The sequence below is a fragment of the Saccopteryx bilineata genome, chromosome 2 (genome assembly GCF_036850765.1).
Source record: "Saccopteryx bilineata isolate mSacBil1 chromosome 2, mSacBil1_pri_phased_curated, whole genome shotgun sequence".
NCBI classification, from domain to species: domain Eukaryota; kingdom Metazoa; phylum Chordata; class Mammalia; order Chiroptera; family Emballonuridae; genus Saccopteryx; species Saccopteryx bilineata.
This window is the reverse complement of record NC_089491.1, coordinates 167640602-167660129: the sequence shown is the minus strand read 5'-3', so window position 1 is coordinate 167660129 and position 19528 is coordinate 167640602.

The window sequence follows — 19528 nt, the reverse complement described above, 5'->3', positions numbered from 1 at the left end:
GCCACGGCCTGGATCTATTCACCCCCTTTGCCCGCCTCAGTTTCTATATTCACGGATCCCAGAGAAAGCCACCCTGTTTAGGTTAGTGAGGAAGGCGGAGCATTTCTTACTCCCTATTTCCTTCGGGGTTTGGTTATATATTTAGCCAATTTTTCGCTCGATCATACCTTCGGGTGTATTGCGAAACATGTGGAGGCTCCAAGGATAGGTTTTTCTGTTTCTAGTTGAAGATCTTATTGAGTTTTGGGGGAGATTTATCGGTATCGCTTCCTACCCCACCATTACTCTGACATCATCTCATGTCCATATTTTTAGGAGATATATACTGAAATATTTAGAGGTAAAGAAGCATCACATTTGTTGCTCATTCTCAAATGCTTTAGGGGAAAAAGTACATAAATAGGGCCTGACCTGGTGGTGGCACAGTGGATAGAATGTCAGAGTGAAATCCGGAGAACCTAGGTCAAAATTCTGAGGTCACTGGTTTGAACGTGGGATCATAGACATGACCCCATGATCAGTGGCTTGAGCACAAAGGTTGCTGGCTTGGAGCCCAAGGTTGTTGGCTTGAGCAAGGGATCACTCACTCTGCTGGAGCCCCCCTTCCATCCCCCATCCTACCCCCAACCCCTTCAGGGCACATATGAGAAAGCAATTAATGAGCAACTAAGGAGCCACAACAAAGAATTGATGCTTCACATCTCTCTTCCTTCTTCTCCTTTCCTATCTGTCTCTCTCTCTCTGTCTCTGTCACACACACACACACACACACACACATACACATACACACACAGTAAGTAAATATGTATAGAGTAATAGAACAGATGTGAAAAATGTTGGTGTTTAAAGAATCTGGGTAAAAGCTATATGGGAATTCTTTGACTATTCTTGGAATAGTCTGGTATTATCTTAAAATAAAAGTTAAAAACCCTCCCTATCTTAGACTCACCATAGTAATTATTAACCCTGGCTATACAGGAGCAGAGACTTTTGACATCCATGGATGTAATAAACAGCCTTCACTTTAGGAAACATAGAGATGTAATTTTGATAAGGCACTTATCTGAATCTTGTTCTGTGGAAGACAACCACCTAAATCAGGGGTCCCCAAACTACGGCCCATGGGCCACATGCGGCCCCCGGGCCACATGTGGCCCCCTGAGGCCATTTATCTGGCCCCTGCCGCACTTCTGGAAGGGGACCTCTTTCATTGGTGGTCAGTGAGAGGAGCATAGTTCCCATTGAAATATTGGTCAGTTTGTTGATTTAAATTTACTTGTTCTTTATTTTAAATATTGTATTTGTTCCCGTTTTGTTTTTTTACTTTAAAATAAGATATGTGCAGTGTGCATAGGAATTTGTTCATAGTTTTTTTTATAGTCCGGCCCTCCAACGGTCTGAGAGACAGTGAACTGGCCCCCTGTGTAAAAAGTTTGGGGACCCCTGACCTAGACACTACTGAACAAGCTCAGCTTACTACTTACCAATTATATCTCATTACAACCAGATTGCTCTGTAACTAGGATTGCGTATGCTGGAACATCATAAATAAATTTGTAAAACCTCTTTTTTAAGAAAAAAAATAAGCATTGAGTGAGAAGATATTAGAGTAAGTACAAAGTTGATTTAACTTGTAAAATGAGTATATGTACACAAACATGGTTCTTAACCAAAATTATTTAAAATATAAGAAGTGCTTGACCAGTGGTGGTTCAGTGGATAAAGCATTGACCTACAACACTGAGGTCACTGGCTTTAAACACTAGGTTTGCCTGGTCAGAGCACATATGAGAAGCAACTACTATGAGTTGCTGCTCTTATCTCAATTTCTCTCTCTCTCTCTGTCTCATATCAATAAATTATATCTTTTTTAAAAAGACAGGAACTTATACAAGTTCTGTTGTCACAAATAAGGGAATTTACAGAAGTCTTTTTATCTCATTTTTATTAATTTTAATGCAGTGACATTGATAAATCAGGGTACATATGTTTTGAGAAAACATCTCCAGATTACATTCCTTCTATCCGCCTCGTCAGGTTCCTTCTATCTTTAACTACCCACTTCCTTGAAAAGAGGACATATTCTGAATTTGCCTAAATTATAAGGAACTTTTGAATGGACAGATATGGACAAGGCTATGCTTGGTTAAGCACTATTATTCTTACCCAAAGGTCAGTAAGTCCAAATGCTCTCCTCATAGAGGCCTTCTCTGATCTAGTGGGCAGCAGAACTCTTTAAAATAAGCTCACCGGTTCTCAAATGAAGCAGAATTGTGGTTCTTTCTAGCAGACCAAGGTGGAGCAGCCTTGCTCATGATGTCCTGTGCTCATGAGTTGACAGTAGCGTTTTGAAAAGGGTACATTAGCTTAAAAAGCATCTAAGTGCAAAAATAGTGTGGTAATTTTAAGAGTAATGGAGAGTCATATTTTTGCTAAAACATCATCATTATCAAAATAGCCAACATGCAGGAGTGTATTAACATCATGAATTTATTTATGGCATTTTTTTCCATTTTCTCTAGTCTCCAAATATTCTATAATAAACTTATACTATATTAATAATTCAACGATCATAATGAGAACCCAAGCAAAAATGGAACCCACAGTAATTACAAGGAGTCTCAGTTTTTTTGGTAGGCGTTCACTTCAAGTTAGGGGAGAGATCAAAGACAGAAAAGTGTAAGGGTCTTTCCCATTGGTAAGCTTTTCAAAGTAAATTTGAAAGTGCTAGAAAAGCTACAGCTGACCTAGGATGGGAAGGAAGTAGACAAACCTTGTGACTGAGAGATGTAGAGAAAAAGTGCTGGTGATGGAGGAGAGGAACAGATGGAGCAAGGAAGGAAAATGGTGGCCTTGCCAAGTTCAAGGGGATTCAGAATAGGTTTTTATGCCTTACTTAACAAAGCAAGAAGGTACAGAGGAGAGAATTTGAGACAATTTGATGTAAAAAAACCCTTGTGTGTTAGCTTTGGCACTGCTGTTAAATTATGTTTGACCACAGGCAAGTCTCTCAGCCTCATCTTAGAAGCAAAGGTGATGCCCAGGGTTGTCACAAGCCCCAAATGTAATAATGTCTGTGAAAGTACTTGTTGAATGTTGAAGTTCCAAACTCAGGTTAGTTATTAGCAATAAAAAAAGGGCTCCAGAGGAAGGTAAGTGAAGAGCCAAGAGAGAAAAAAAGCTTCAACCCATGAACAGGGCAGTGATGGCGCCCATGACAGAGAGAGCAGTGCCAGTGCACATGCAGGGACAAAACCATCTCTGTCCCTTCCTGCCTTACTGGGATGGACTTTGGATTACAGATCCCTGGGGCAGAGGGATTTGGGGGGAAACACTTTGCACATGCATTGTAAATATTTAAAGTCTAATAATGTTATTTTTTATGAAACCTTTTATATAACACTGGGTTAAGATTGCTTGCAAGTAAAAGTCACCATGGCATCTAGAAGAAATTCTGATAGGTGGAAACAATACCAAATGAGGAAGAAGTTTTTTCTTTTTTTTTCTTTTTACTCCAGTTCCCTTCATCTTCAGTGGTAAAGCTCTGGTTAAAGTAGAAACTGGATTCAGGCTGGTGTTCCTACCTCAGCTCCCCAGGACTTAGTTGACTTTGGGGGCAAATAACTACTTGAGTATTCTTTCCCTTTCATACCCCTAAGGCTGTTGGTTAAATTTTGTGATTTTTCTTTTCTGAAAAGGTAGTTGTCTTTCTTTTAACCACAGTTCATCAGCCAAAAATGAAAGTGACATGTGGGAGGAAGTTGTACAGTGATAGGCCTTACTCTCCTCCAGTTTCTGATCCCAAGCACCACAGTCATGGTTACAGTTTGTATTGAGGAATTACAGTCTCCAAAGAAATTCTAATTTACAGTAATTTAAGCCTGGCTTAGAGATTCCTGGCTTTGGAAAAAGCCTACCTATTAGGTTTTTCCCTCATTACACTGTTGAAGTAGCTCTTATGAGCTCCATATAACAGATATAGCTAGAGAATTATCTTAGAGTGATTAAATAAATTTTTCAAAGTCTGGAGTAGTATACTTTAAGGTTTCACTTATTAGCTTTAGAAGTGACTCTTTTTACGTGCACATAGCTCAGTGATTGTCAAAGGATAGAGGGAAATACACTCCCCCACTGGGATATTTGAGGGTGTTTGTATCTGTCTGTCTGAGAAGGAGGTTGAAAATTTAATTCCATGTAATAATATTATTTGTACTTGGAAAATGAACACTATTGCTTTTAATTTGGAAACAATAGAAAGTGAAATTGACAAAAATTTTCTTGACTCTTGGGGATATGCAGAACTAGTTTTTTTCATTTGAAAGACATTCAGAGCAAGGAGAATGAGATGATATTTATCAGTTGGGGGTTATGGGTTAAGTTTCCACTGGCCGTATGTTCCTAATTTGCCTTATTGGTGATGTCTATTTAATATAATCTTGCAGTGAAATGATTTTTAATACTTGATAATCTAGAACTTCAATAATTCTCACAAATAGTCACTATTTTCTCCTATATGTATTGCATAGACTATGATCTGAATGTTTGCTTCCCCCCAAATTTATATGTTGATATTCTAACCCCAAAGGTGATGATGGTATTAGTAGGTGTGGCCTTAGGGGAGTAACTAGGTCATCAGGGTGGAATCGTATAAAAGAGATCTCACACTGACCTGTTGTGGTGCAATGAATAGAGCATTGACCTGGAATGCTGAGATCACTGGTTTGAAACCCTAGGCTTGCCTGGTCAAGGCACATAAGAGAAACAACTATTATGAGTTGGTGCTTCTTGTTCCCCCCACCCCCCTTCTCCCTCTCTCTTCTCTCTAAAGATAATAAAAATCTAAAAGAAAATTCTTTAATGTATTAAAAAAGATCCCTCAGAGATATTTGACCCCTTCCACTACTTATTGTGAGGATAAAATAAGAAGACTGTGACCTGAAAGATTTCTCCCACCTGACCATGCTGGCACCTTGACCTCAGACTAACAACATCCAGAACTGTGAGCAATAAATTAAAATTTTCTTTTAGTTATAAGTACAGTCTGTGTTATTAGCTTGAATAAACTAAGTAAGACACATAGGGAAAATAACACTCATGATATAAAATGGGAAACATTGCAATAAATATTTATATATAGTATAATCTCAATATCATTAAAATTTTATTTTGCTGCCTGACCAGGCAGTGGTGCAGGTGATAGAGCCTCGGACTTGGACACATAGAAACCAGGTTTAAAGCCCGTGGTCACTGGCTTGAGCACAGGCTTATCTGGCTCAAGCAGGGGCTCACCAGCTTGAGTGCAGGGCCATTGGCTTGAGCGTGGGATCATAGACATGACCCATGGTCGCTGGCTTGAGGTCCAAGGTCACTGGCTTGATCCCAAGGTTGCTTGCTTGAGCAAGGGGTCACTCGCTCTGCTGTCGCTCACCCTGTCAAGGCACATATGAGAAAGCAATCAATGAACAACATAGGTGCAGCAACAAAGAATTGATGCTTCTCATCTCTCTCCCTTCCTGTCTATCTGTCCCTCTCTCTGTATCTCTCTCTGTCTCTGTCATACACAAAAATTTATTTTACTAATTAATAAGTTAGTATGAGAGGCAGTGTGTTGTAGTTGAAGAAAGCATGGACTTGCAAAGAAAGACTCAGGTGTGAATATAGTTTCTGCTTCTTACTAGCTATATGAACTTGGGCAAGCTACTTAAATTCTCTCTTTGTTTTCAGATAAAACAAACCCCAGTTGTTTAATCTTCAAAATGAAGGGGATGGGAAAAGAATTACATTTACTTAGGGAAAATTGAATTAAATTAGAAATAACTTTGGTAAAATATTTGACACACAGAAAGCAGTCAATAAATGATTTTCTTATTATTTTGAGGAGGGAAAATAAAGAGCCAACCAACTCCCTGGGCATACAATTGTGTAGTCACACAGAGCCCTGTGTTGAGAAGGTTCTGTACTTGCTTCTTTTTCTTTTTTTAATTTATTTTTAATTGAATTTATTGGAGTGACATTTATTTATTTATTTATTTACTTATTTATTTGTTTATTTATGGTGACAAAAACAGAGAGATGACGTCAGAGTAATGGCGGGGTAGGAAGCGATACCGATAAATCTCCCCCAAAACTCAACAAGATCTTCAACCAGAAACAGAAAAACCTATCCTTGGAGTCTCCAGATGTTTCACAATACACCCAAAGGTATGATTGAGTGAAAAATTGGCTAAATATATAACCAAACACCGAAGGAAATAGGAAGTAAGAAATGCTCCGCCTTCCTCACTAACCTAAACAGGGCGGCTTTCACTGGAACCTGAGAATATAGAAACTAAGGCGGGTAAAGGGGGTGAATAGATCCAGGCCACGGCACAAACGGCCGAACCAGGCTGTGGCACGGAGATCCAAGCCGAGGAAAAACTGTTCCTGTGACAACCCAGGCAATACAGCTAACACTCGTGCCAAACCCAGACAAAGAAAGACAAGCGGGGCAGCCATTTTACCCGATCTCCTGGCCGGCACGTGCAGATAGTGGGTGAGAGATTCCTTCCAAAGTCCCGGGAGGGTACGCTCGTGTTACCCCACAGAGAGGCAGAGTCAGAGGCCTTTGTGTGGGCCGAAAGGGGAATCTCCAGGCCGCCCCAGTGCCCTGGGGGAGCCACACACAGGGACGGAGCGAGAACTAATTCCAACACTGGAACTTTTCCATGCGGGAGGGGGTTTCACTCAGAGGGTAAGGCCGCTGGTTTCATATCCTGGTCTGCATGTGCAGATAGTGAGTGAGAGATTCCTCTGAGTGCCTCGGCAGTGCCTGCCTGTGTTATCCCACAGAGTGGCAGAGTCAGGGGCCTTTGAGTGGGCCTAAAGCGGAATCTCAGGCTGCCCCAGCACCTTGAAAAAGCCACACACGGGGACAGAGCGAGAGCTAATTCCAATGCTGGAACTTTTCAGTGTGGGTGAGGGGTTTCACTCAGAGGGCGAGACTTCTGGTCTGACATCCAAGTCTGTGAGCGCAGATAGTGAACAAGGACTTCCTCCATGTGCCCGGGGAGTGGGTGCCCACCCGTGTTACCAGACAGAGTGGCAGAGCCAGAGGTCTTTGAGTGGGCGGAAGCCCTGACTGAGCCTTACCCAGAGCCCTGTGCTGAGTGGGAATAGAGTGGGGAGTTGCCAGCTTTTTGAGCTTCTTACTATCCAGGCAGAGGCAGCAGTAACCCCATAGCTGGATTATCAGGCTACTAATTGAGGAAGGAAAGACTAGGAGAGAGGCTCCAGGAACACGAACTCTCTCACTGTCAGAGCCTATAAATGCTAATGAGCCTCGACTGCCAATGAGACTAAAGCACAATACATGACATCGCCATAGAGACTTACCAACTGCAAACCTCTACCTGAGTGTGCCAAAGGGGCAGAACCCGGGGTACAGAGTCACCAACCAGGAAGAGGGAGAGAAAAGAAAAAGCAAGAAGATAACCTCTCAAAATCAAGAATAATCCTCAGACTTTACAACTTATCCCATTTTATTGTATTTGTTCATTTGTTTCTCTTATCTTCATCCTTGATTTTTTTTCCTCCTCCAATTTGGTTGATTAACTCTCTGCTGGTCTTACTCTCTCCTCTCTTTGAACTACACTACCCATAAGTGTTACATCTCCCATTAAATTTTCTTTTCTCTTCCTTTCTCTCTATGAGGGTTGCACTCCAAAACCCTTAACTCTCTCTCTCTCCATCTCCTCTTTTTTCTTTTTTCTTCTTTTAGTGGTTCCCTCTTTCTCTCTCTCTCTCTCTCTTTCTTTTCTCCCTCTATATTAGTTTCTTCCTTTCTCCTTTACATCTCCTCTCATTCAAACCTCAATAATGAACAAATTATCTTATCTGGGACTCAAACTTATGTTTGTGGCATTTTGGGTTTTTTTTACTTCACCTTTTTAACTCACTAGCAGTGCTCCCATCCCTGGCTCTCCATTTTATCAAGCTCTTGTTCCACTAAATACAATAGTAATTTTTTAATTTGTCCCCCCATTTTCCTGTTTCCCTCTTATTCCTCTCATCATAACTCTTATTCAACCAACACCTAAATGCAAATCATTTTATTCTTGATCCAAATTTTTTTATTATTTGCTTTTGGGGGGCTCATACCTCCCCTTTTTTAAATTTTATTTTTATTTTTTTGCCCCTTTATTACTTTTCCCCAATTCAGGCCCTCCATTACAGGCATTGATTGTTCTATTAAATACAATATAATTTACAGTTCACCACAAGATTTTCTCAAGAAAGAGGGAAGAGGAGAGGAGAGGAAAAAAGGAGGGAGGGGAATACTTTCCTTTTTTTTAATTTTTAAAAAATTTTTATATTATTTTATTTTTCTTTATTTCATTATTAATTTAACAAAACAACCTTTTTTCAATTTTTATTCTTTTAACTTTTTATTATATATTAAATTTCATTAATACTATCAATAAAACCACCCTCAGATGCCATTAAGGAAGAGAAAATCGAATATCATGGATACAAAAGAAAGAGAGGTAACACAACTAGATGAGGAAAAATCTATGGAAAATAATTTAATATATTGGAAACCTTGGAAGCTAAATGACAGAGAATTCAAGATAGAAATCCTAAAAATACTCAGAGATATACAAGAAAACACAGAAAGGTCATTTAGAGAGCGCAGAAAACAACTCAATGAACACAAAGAATATATGTCCAAGGAAATTGAAACTATAAAAACAAATCAAACAGAGATGAAACCTCAATTCATGAGCTGAAAAAGGAGGTAACAAGCTTAGCTAATAGAACAGGCCAGATAGAAGAGAGTATTAGTGAAATAAAAGAGAAGTAACTTGAGGAACAAAAGAGAGAAGAAGAAAGAGACTCAAAAATTAAAAAAAAATGAGATAGGCTTACAAGAATTATCTGACTCCATCAGAAAGAATAACATAAGAATAATAGGTATATCAGAGTGAGAAGAGAGAGAAAATGGAATGGAGAACATACTCAAACAAATAATAGATTAAACTTTCCCAAGCCTGTGGAAAGAACTAAAGCCTCAAATTCATGAAGCAATCAGAACTCCGAGTTTTCTTAACCCCAACAAACCTACTCCAAGGCCCATCATAATGAAATTGGAACAAACCAATGGCAAAGAAAAAATTCTCAAGGTAGCCAGGAAAAAGAAGAATACAACATATAAAGGAAGGCCCATTGGAATATCATCAGATTTCTCAGCAGAAACTCTACAAGCTAGAAGAGAGTGGGCCCCAATATTTAAAGTCCTGAAAGAGAGGAACTTTCAGCCACGAATACTATACCCATCAAAGCTATCCTTCAAATATTAAGGAGAAATAAAAACATTCACAGATACAGAAAAGATGAGGGAATTTATCATCAGAAAACTCCCACTCCAGGATTTACTAAAAGGGGTTCTCCAATCAGATACAAAGAAAAAAAAATAAAGCCACAAGTAAAAGCTCCAAGAAGAACACAATAAAACCAAATTTAAACTGTGACAAAAACAAAAAGAATGTGGGAGAGAAGATGAAGATTAACAGTAGCAAAGGACGATGGAGTGCAAAAGTACTCACAAAATAGTTCACTACAATGAACAGGGTAGGGACCCTTTTCATTACTCAAAGGTAACCACCATTGAAAAAACCACCACAGAAGCACATGAGATAAAAAAGATAGCAACAGAGGAAAGATGTATGGAATACAACCAAATAAAAACAAATGATAGAAAAACGAAAGAGAAGGATCAAACAAGACACAAAACTAACAGAAAGCAATCTATAAAATGGCAATAGGGAACTCACAAGTGTCAATAATTACACTAAATGTAAACGGAATAAACTCACCAATAAAGAGACACAGAGTAGCAGAATGAATTAAAAAAGAAAATTCAACTGTATGCTGCCTACAGGAAACTCATCTAAGTAACAAGGATAAAAACAAATTCAAAGTGAAAGTCTGGAAAACAATACTCCAAGAAAATAACATCTAAAAAAAAGCAGGCATAGCAATACTCATATCTGATAATGCTGACTACAAGACAGGAAAAGTACTCAGAGACAAAAATGGCCATTTCATAATGGCTAAGGGGACACTGAATCAAGAAGACATAACAATTCTTAATATATATGCACCAAACCAAAAAGCACCAAAATATATAAGACAGCTACTTATTGACCTTAAAACAAAAACTGACAAAAATACAATCATACTTGGAGACATCAATGCACCGCTGATGGCTTTAGATCGGTCATCCAAACAGAGAATCAACAAAGGCATAGTGGCCTTAAACAAAACACTAGAGCACCTGGATATGATAGACATCTACAGGACATTTCATCCCAAAGTGACTGAGTATACATTTTTCTCCAGCGTACATGGATCATTCTCAAGAATTGACCATATGTTGGGCCACAAAAACAACATCAGCAAATTCAGAAAAATCAAAGTCGTACCAAGCATATTTTCTGATCATAAAGCCTTGAAAGTAGAATTCAACTGCAAAAAGAAGGAAAAAAATCCCACAAAAATGTGGAAAGTAAACAACATACTTTAAAAAAATGAATGGGTCAAAGAAGAGATAAGTGCAGAGATCAAAAGATATATACAGACTAATGAAAATGACAATACGACATATCAGAATCTATGGGATGCAGCAAAAGCAGTGATAAGAGGGAAGTTCATATCACTTCAGGCATATATGAACAAACAAGAGAGAGCCCAATTGAACCACTTAACTTCAAACCTTAAGGAACTAGAAAAAGAAGAACAAAGACAACCCAAAACCAGCCAAAGAAAGGAGATAATAAAAATCAGAGCAGAAATAAATGAATTAGAGACAGAAAAACTATAGAAAAAATTAATAGAACAAGGAGCTGGTTCTTTGAAAAGATCAACAAAATTGACAAACCCTTGGCAAGACTTACCAAGTAAAAAAGAGAAAGAAGTCATATAAACAAAATCCAAAATGAAAGAGGAGAAATCACCACGGACACCGTAGATATACAAAGAATTATTGTAGAATACTATGAAAAACTTCATGCTACTAAATTCAACAATCTAGAAGAAATGGATAAATTCCTAGAACAATACAACCTTCCTAGACTGAGTGAAGAAGAAGCAGAAAGCCTAAACAGACCTATTAGTAGAGAAGAAATAGAAAAAAACCATTAAAAACCTCCCCAAAAATAAAAGTCCAGGCCCTGATGGCTATACCAGCGAATTTTATCAAACATTCAAAGAAGACTTGGTTCCTATTCTACTCAAAGTCTTCCAAAAAATTGAAGAAGAAGCAATACTTCCAAACACATTTTATGAGGCCAACATAACCCTCATACCAAAACCAGGCAAGGATGGCACAAAAAAAGAAAACTACAGACCAATATCTCTAATGAATACAGATGCTAAAATCCTAAACAAAATACTAGCAAATCGAATATAACAACGAATCAAAAAAATAATACATCATGATTAAGTGGGATTCATCCCAGAATCTCAAGGATGGTTCAACATACATAAAATGGTTAACGTAATACACCATATCAACAAAACAAAGAATAAAAACCACATGATCTTATCAATAGACGCAGAAAAGACTTTTGATAAAATACAACATAATTTTATGTTTAAGACTCTCAACAAAATAGGTATAGAAGGAAAATATCTCAACATGATAAAGGCCATATATGATAAACCATCAGCTAACATCATATTAAATGGCACTAAACTGAAGGCTTTCCCCCTTAAATCAGGAACAAGACAGGGTTGTCCACTCTCTCCACTCTTATTTAATGTGGTACTAGAGGTTCTAGCCAGAGCAATCAGAAAAGACAAAGAAATAAAAGGCATCCATATCAGAAAAGAAGAAGTAAAGGTATCACTTTTTGCAGATGATATGATCCTATACATCGAAAACCCCAAAGAATCCACAAAAAGACTACTAGAAACAATAAGCCAATACAGTAAGGTCGCAGGATACAAAATTAACATAAGTCAATATCCTTTGTATATGCCAACAATGAAACAATTGAGAACAAACTCAAGAGAATAATCCCCTTCACGATTGCACCAAAAAAATAAAATACTTAGGAATAAACATAACAAAGAATGTAAAGGACTTATATAATGAAAACTATAAACCATTGTTAAGGGAAATTAAAAAAGATATAATGAAATGGAAGAATATTCCTTGTTCTTGGTTAGGAAGAATAAATATAATCAAGATGGCCATATTACCCAAAGCAATATACAAATTTAATGCAATTCTCATCAAAATTCCAATGACATTTTTTAAAGAAGTAGAGCAAAAAAATCATCAGATTTATATGGAACTATAAAAAACCCCGAATAGCCAAAGCAATCCTAAAGAAAAAGAATGAAGCTGGGGGCATTACAATACCTGACTTCAAACTCTATTATAGGGCCACGACAATCAAAACAGCATGGTATTGGCAGAAATATAGACACTCAGACCAATGGAACAGAATAGAAAGTCCAGAAATAAAACCACATATATATAGTCAAATAATTTTTGATAAAGGGGCCAACAACACACAATGGAGAAAAGAAAGCCTCTTCAATAAATGGTGCTGGGAAAACTGGAAAGCCACATGCAAAAGAATGAAACTGGACTATTGTGTGTCCCCTTGTACTAAAATTAACTCAAAATGGATCAAATATCTAAAGATAAGACCTGAAACAATAAAGTTCATAGAAGAAGACATAGGTACTAAACTCATGGATCTGGGTTTTAAAGAGCATTTTATGAATTTGACTCCACAGGCAAGAGAAGTGAAGGCAAAAATTAATGAATGGGACTACATCAGACTAAGAAGTTTTTGCTCAGCAAGAGAAACTGATAACAAAATAAACAGAAAGCCAACTAAATGGGAAATGATATTTTCAAACAACAGCTCAGATAAGGGCCTAATATCCAAAATATACAAAGAACTTATAAAACTCAACAACAAACAAACAAACAATCCAATAAAAAAATGGGAAGAGGACATGAACAAACACTTCTCCTAGGGGAAGTACAAATGGCCAACAGATATATGAAAAGATGCTCATCTTCTTTAGTTATTAGAGAAATGCAAATCAAAACTGCAATGAGATACCACCTCACACGTGTTCGATTTGCTATTATTAACAAGACAGGTAATAGCAATGTTGGAGAGGCTGTGGAGGAAAAGGAACCCTCATCCACTGTTGGTGGGAATGTAAAGTAGTACAACCATTATGGAAGAAAGTATGGTGGTTTCTCAAAAAACTGAAAATAGAACTATCTTATGACCCAGCAATCCCTCTACTGGGTATATACCCCAAAAACTCAGAAACATTGATACATAAAGACACATGCAGCCCCATGTTCATTGCAGCATTGTTCACAGTGGCCAGGACATGGAAACAACCAAAAAGCCCTTCAATAGAAGACTGGATAAAGAAGATGTGGCACATATACACTATGGAATACTACTCAGCCATAAGAAATGATGACATCAGATCATTCACAGCAAAATGGTGGGATCTTGATAACATTATACGAAGTGAAATAAGTAAATCAGAAAAAACCAGGGACTGCATTATTCCATATGTAGGTGGGACATAAAAGTGAAACTAAGAGACATTGATAAGAGTGTGTTGGTTATGGGGGGGAGGGGGGAAAGGGAGGGGGTAAGGGGGAGGGGCAGGGGCACAAAGAAAACTAGATAGAAGTTGACAGAGGACAATCTGACTTTGGGTGATGGGTATGCAACATAATTGAAAGACAAGATAACCTGGACTTGTTATCTTTGAATATATGTATCCTGATTTATTGATGTCGCCCCATTAAAAATAAAATAAATAAAAAAACAAAATAAACAGAGAGACACAGAGGGACAAGATAGAAACAGACAGACAGGAAGAAAGAGAGAGATAAGAAGCATAATTCTTTGTTGTGGTTCCTTAGTTGTTAATTGATTGCTCTCTCATATGTGCCTTGACCGTGGGGCTACAGCAGACCAAGTGACCCCTTGCTCAAGCAAGCAACCTTGTGCTTAAGCTGGTGAGCCTTGCTCAAACCAGATGAGCGAATGCTCAAGCTGGTGACCTTGGGGTTTTGAACCTGGTTCCTCTTCATCCCAGTTCAGTGCTCTGTCCACTGTGCCACTGCCTGGTCAGGCAGTGGTGACATTTATTAAATTATATAGATTTTAGGTGTGCAATTCTATAGTACATCATCTGTATATTGTATTGTTTTGTTCATCACCCCAAGTCAAGTCTTCTTTCATCATCATTTGTTCCCTTTTTATATTCTTGGTTTAATGCTCTGTCACCACCTTAGAATTTGAAATACTCTTTGAACAAGAGGCTTCACATTTTCATTTTGCACTGGGCATTGCAAATTATGTAGCTAGTTCTGGGAACACACATACACACACACAGGATAAAGATTGAAAAAATAAACCAAAACGTTAATAGTGTTTGTCTTTGGGTGATTTTTATTATATTCTTTACTCTTCTGTATATTCTATGTTTTCCAAAATGAACATATATTACTTTTTAATCAGGAAAAAAGGTGGGTATAAGTCTTTTATAAAGGCCCTGGTCGTTTGGCTCAGTGGTAGAGCATGGGCCTGTCGTGCGGGGAACCCGGGTCAATTCCCGGCAGGGCACATTAGAGAAGTGCCCATTTGCTTCTCCACCCCCCCTTCCTCCCTGTCTCTCTCTTCCCCTCCCGCAGCCAAGGCTCCATTGGAGCAAAGATGGCCCAGGCGCTGGGGATGGCTCCTTGGCCTCTGCCCCAGGCACTAGAGTCGCTCTGGTCACGACAGAGCGACGCCCCAGAGGGGCAGAGCATTGCCCCCTGGTGGGCGTGCCGGGTGGATCCCGATCGGGCGCATGCGGGAGTCTGTCTGACTGTCTCTCCCCATTTCCAGCTTCAGAAAAATACAAAAAAAAATCCCTACAACCTGGTCTGTGGTTACGCAGTGGTTAGAGCATCAACTTGGAACTCTGAGATCACTGGTTTCAAACTCCAGGCTTGCCTAGTTAAGGTGCATGTGAGAAGCAATCAATGAACAACTATAGTGAAGTAACTGCAATCTCATTCTCACTATCTCTCTCCCTCTCCCTCTCTCTACAGAAAAAAATAATTGTACTCCCCATTTTGCAGATGAGTGAAACCAAGGTAACAGAGAGAAAATGACTCACTTGAGATCACAAAGCAACTGATGTCATTATGACAAATACTGAGAAAACTGAACTTCCAGTTCTGTACGCTCTCACTCAGGCCTGAGTTACCCACACTTTTTCTAACAAGAATGTCTTTGGTCATCTCTCTTGGTTGGGGAACATTAGCACGACACTATGCAGAAACCCAGGATCACCCACTGTGTGCTTGTCTGCCAGGACAACTCCTATGTGAGGTTCAGAAGTAGACGCCATGATTCCTGTTCTCAACAAGCGTACTGACTGGTTGTATATGAAACAGAGGTGTAAGTACTATTGTACAGGCTCTAAATGTTAAGAACAGCAGGGGGAGGAATTGGTTGTCAATGAGCAACTGAGAGCACTTGGCACAAAACCTTTTCCTCAGGGCTGGTAACAAATTAGAAATGAGGGATGCTAGAGTTTTGCTCCTTTCAGTTCCCTAGCTGCCTTCTATGAAGGTGTCCAAAGGTTGGCGGTGTGCAGAAAGGCTATATATGTGCAGACTCATTTGGTTTGCATATTCTATCATTTGCAGTATTAAAGGTTTCCTTTGATAAACTTTCATTGAAAACATTTATTTCACATTCACAGTAACTCAAGTAGCAACTCACCCCCAACCCTTCTGCACTTTCTGTTCTCCTTCTGTTTCTTTTGGCAAGTGGTCCACATCAGAACCTTTCTGTCCTGTGGCCCAACTTGAGGGTTTGGTAAACATCTGTGCATTTTATCCCTGCTTCACTTATCCCTGCCTCCTCCAAGAACCAAACTTAAAATTGAAGTTCCTCTTAGCAGCGCAGTGAATCTTTGTGGGCTGATATATTTAAGGAACCACTAGAACTCATCTCTGTAGAATTATCTTGGCCCAGACTAGAGGCTCTGGCTAAGGTAAAGGAGAACAAGAGAATGACTCAGGAGGGTTAAACAGCTAGGTTTACACTGATAACTGTCAAACAAAAATTCATATTAGCTCATTTAATGTGTTCTTACTCTGTGCAAGGCAGGTGATTTGCTTTACATCCATGATCTAATTTAGTTTAATCCTCACAATAATCTTCATAAGTTAGATACTATGATCCTCATTTTCATGGGGGATGGGGGAGGAGCTCAAACACATAGGTGGGTGAAATTGAAAGAAGCAAAACTCTAGCACTCCTCCTTTTTAATTTGTGAGCAGCCCTGCTAAAAAAGTTTTGTGCCAAGTGCTCTCAGTTGCTCCTTGACAACCAATTCCTCCCCTGCTGTTCCTAACAGCACTTAGAGTCTTAACAATGTTATTTATATCACTGTTTCATGACATTCTGTGTCAAATCCCATAGAATGTACACCAGAAGTGAACCCTAATCTACACTGAGGACTTTTGGTGATAATGCTATCTCTGTGTAGGTGCACCAATTGTAAAAAATATACCACTCGGATGCCCAGTGTTGATAGTGGGGGAGGCTGTGCATGTGTAGGGACAGGGGTATGTGGGAAATCTCTGCATTGTGGCTCAATTTTGCTGTGAACCTAAAACTGCTATATAAAATAAAGTCTATTTAAACACACACATACACCCCTAGTAAATTGCAGGACCAGGAGTCAAAACTAGGTCTTTCCCCTTGGTTTATAGTGAGTTACTGTCATCAACAGCCTGTTTAGTTCCATTGCAAAGGTAGCAATTATGACAGGGCGTGTGTGTTGTGCATGCTATCCTACTTCAGATTACACTGTTGTGTCTGAGTGTGTGGCAAGGGTTGGGGTTTAATGTTAAGCTGTAGCATGCAGAATAAAAAGAAAAAATTGGAAGAAGAAATCTTGAATTAAGTTCTGACTTTATCACTTAGTAGCTGTGTGATCTGGGGCATGTCAGCTTGGTTTCTGTTTTCTCATCTGTAAATTTCAATTGAGTCATTGTGAGGGTCAAATAAAACCAAATATGTACAAAGGACTTTGAAATCATAAGCAACTATTCCCATATTAGTTGTCTTATGCATGATGCGTGCACACGCACACACATGCACACATGTACATATCCATGTGATTAAAAGAGTAACCAGGAAATTTAGCTTTTAATTCTCTAATCCATCAACACTGCTAAACTGCCTGTGTCATCTGTAAGATGGACTGGTTGGGCTGGTACCTCCATCTCTGAGGGATTTTTCAGTCTCAGAGTTCTGATTCCCACAATCCTCTAAGAACTCTACTGCAGTGCTGTCTGGGCCTCCCACCCTGCCCCTTCCCACCAGTCTTATCACCCTGTACCGACTTCCGATGGCATCTCCCTGTCCTTCACCTTCCCTACGTTCCAACCCTGAGTCCCTCGTGCTCTCTGAGAAAAGGTACAATGGTGACACTCAGCCTTCACTGTCTAAGGAACACTGTCAATAAAAAGGGCTCTGTGGGCCAGCATCACATCTGCTGCTGACATAAGTGGCCACAATTTTGACTGTGCTTTTTATATCTTCTTTTTTTATTCTTTTTTTTCAATATGTCATTTCAAGACTTGAAAAATGCCACATAATTTTGTGTGAATTGTGATTGCCCAGCCCTAACACCCCCACAGCCCTAGAGGGCTTTGAACCGTGTCACCGGCTCAGAATTTGAGGGGCTCCCAGAAGGTATTTTAAGGGGTAGTTTGAGAAATAGAGAAAGGAAGACAGGAAGGAGGGAATGGATGTGAATCCAGGGTCCCAGCAGCTTCACTTTAATCTGCTTTATACTAACTTCTGCATAAAATCTTATTTAAGAAAAGGGTTTCCTGGCTTTAAAAAGTTTGAAAACCACTATGTCCCTCTCCTATTACTAAGAAGAGATCAACTATTATCCCTTCACCCCCTTAAACCATGAAAAGAGAGCCAGACACCTTTTAACTTCATCATAGAAGTGAAAAGTGAGAAGTGTTCCATATCAACTTGACAAAGCTCTCTTATTAATCATTCATTGAACAGTGAGTCATGTTTCAAATCCCCTTACCCTGAATGCAAAAGACTGAAGGGGAATTTTACTTACCACAATCAAAAGCATCTCCAGGCCTCGGGGGACATTTCCATGAGAGCTGTATGACCTGAGATCCCATTTATGTAAATCAGGCTTTTGCCTAATAAATATCAATCAGAAGATAAGCAGCCAGGACAGGAGTGTTAAATAAATGAGAAATGCAGCTTAGCAATGTTTTTGTGTGTGTTTTGTTTTGACACAAATCGAAAGACAGAGAGAGGGACAGATAGGGACAGACAGGAAGAGAGAGAGATGAGAAGCATTCATTCTTCATTGCGGCTTTCTGTAGTTCAATGATTGCTTTCTCCTATGTTCCTGGATGGGTGGGGGAGGGGAACTCCAGCTGAGCCAGTGACCCCTTGCTCAAGCCAGCGACCTTTGGGTTCAAGCCAGAGACCATGCGGTCATGTCTATGATCCCACACTCAAGCCAGCGACCCTACACTTAAGCTGGGTGAGCACAAATTCAAGCCAGCAACCTCTGGGTTTCAAACCTGGGTCCTCTGATTCTCATTCAAACACTCTATCCATTGCACCACTGCCTGGTCAGGCAGAAATGTTTTGAATATAATGTATTTTAGTCTAGAACTCCACTGCCCAATATTATAGCTACTAGCTATTTAAATGTAAATATATTTATATTAAATAACATTTAAACTTCAGATTCTCAGTCATACTAGCCACATTTCATGTTCTCCATAACCTACCTATGGCTGCTATACTTAACAGTGAGGATGGACATGTTAAAGAACATTTCCATTACTGCTGACAGGTCTATTAGGCAGTGTTGAAGTCACCCAATCTAATTTTTAATCATCCATTTGGCCAACCTGTTCCCCTCATCAGGCCCTGCACTGGTAGCTCCCTCCATGAACCATTCCCCCAAAAGTTTTCCTTTCCCCTTTTTCCTGACCTTATGATTCCTGGATCAGTGAGAGTGTAAGTGGCTGAATGAAAGTGTAAATGTTCATGCATGAGTTTGTAAGCATGTTATGAAGTATGCCTTTATTCTCACTTTGGTAGACTGTTTACCATGGGTCTGCCCTGCCCAGTCTTCACTAGCAGAAGAGACAGATAGGGGTATTTTTTCTTAAAAATTTTCCAATTATGTAAGTATTTCATTAGGGATCCTTAAGTATTACATATATTCAGACCTGGATCTGAGATCTTATACTGTTATACAGAAACTGTTTAATAAAAATACACATTAGAAACAGAATTTAAGAGTTGAAGGGACCTGACCTGTTGTGGTGCAATGGATCAAGCATCTGCCTGAAATGCCGAGGTTGCTGATTCAAAGCCCTGGGGTTGCCCATTCAAGGCATATATGAGAAACAGCTATGAATTGATGCTTC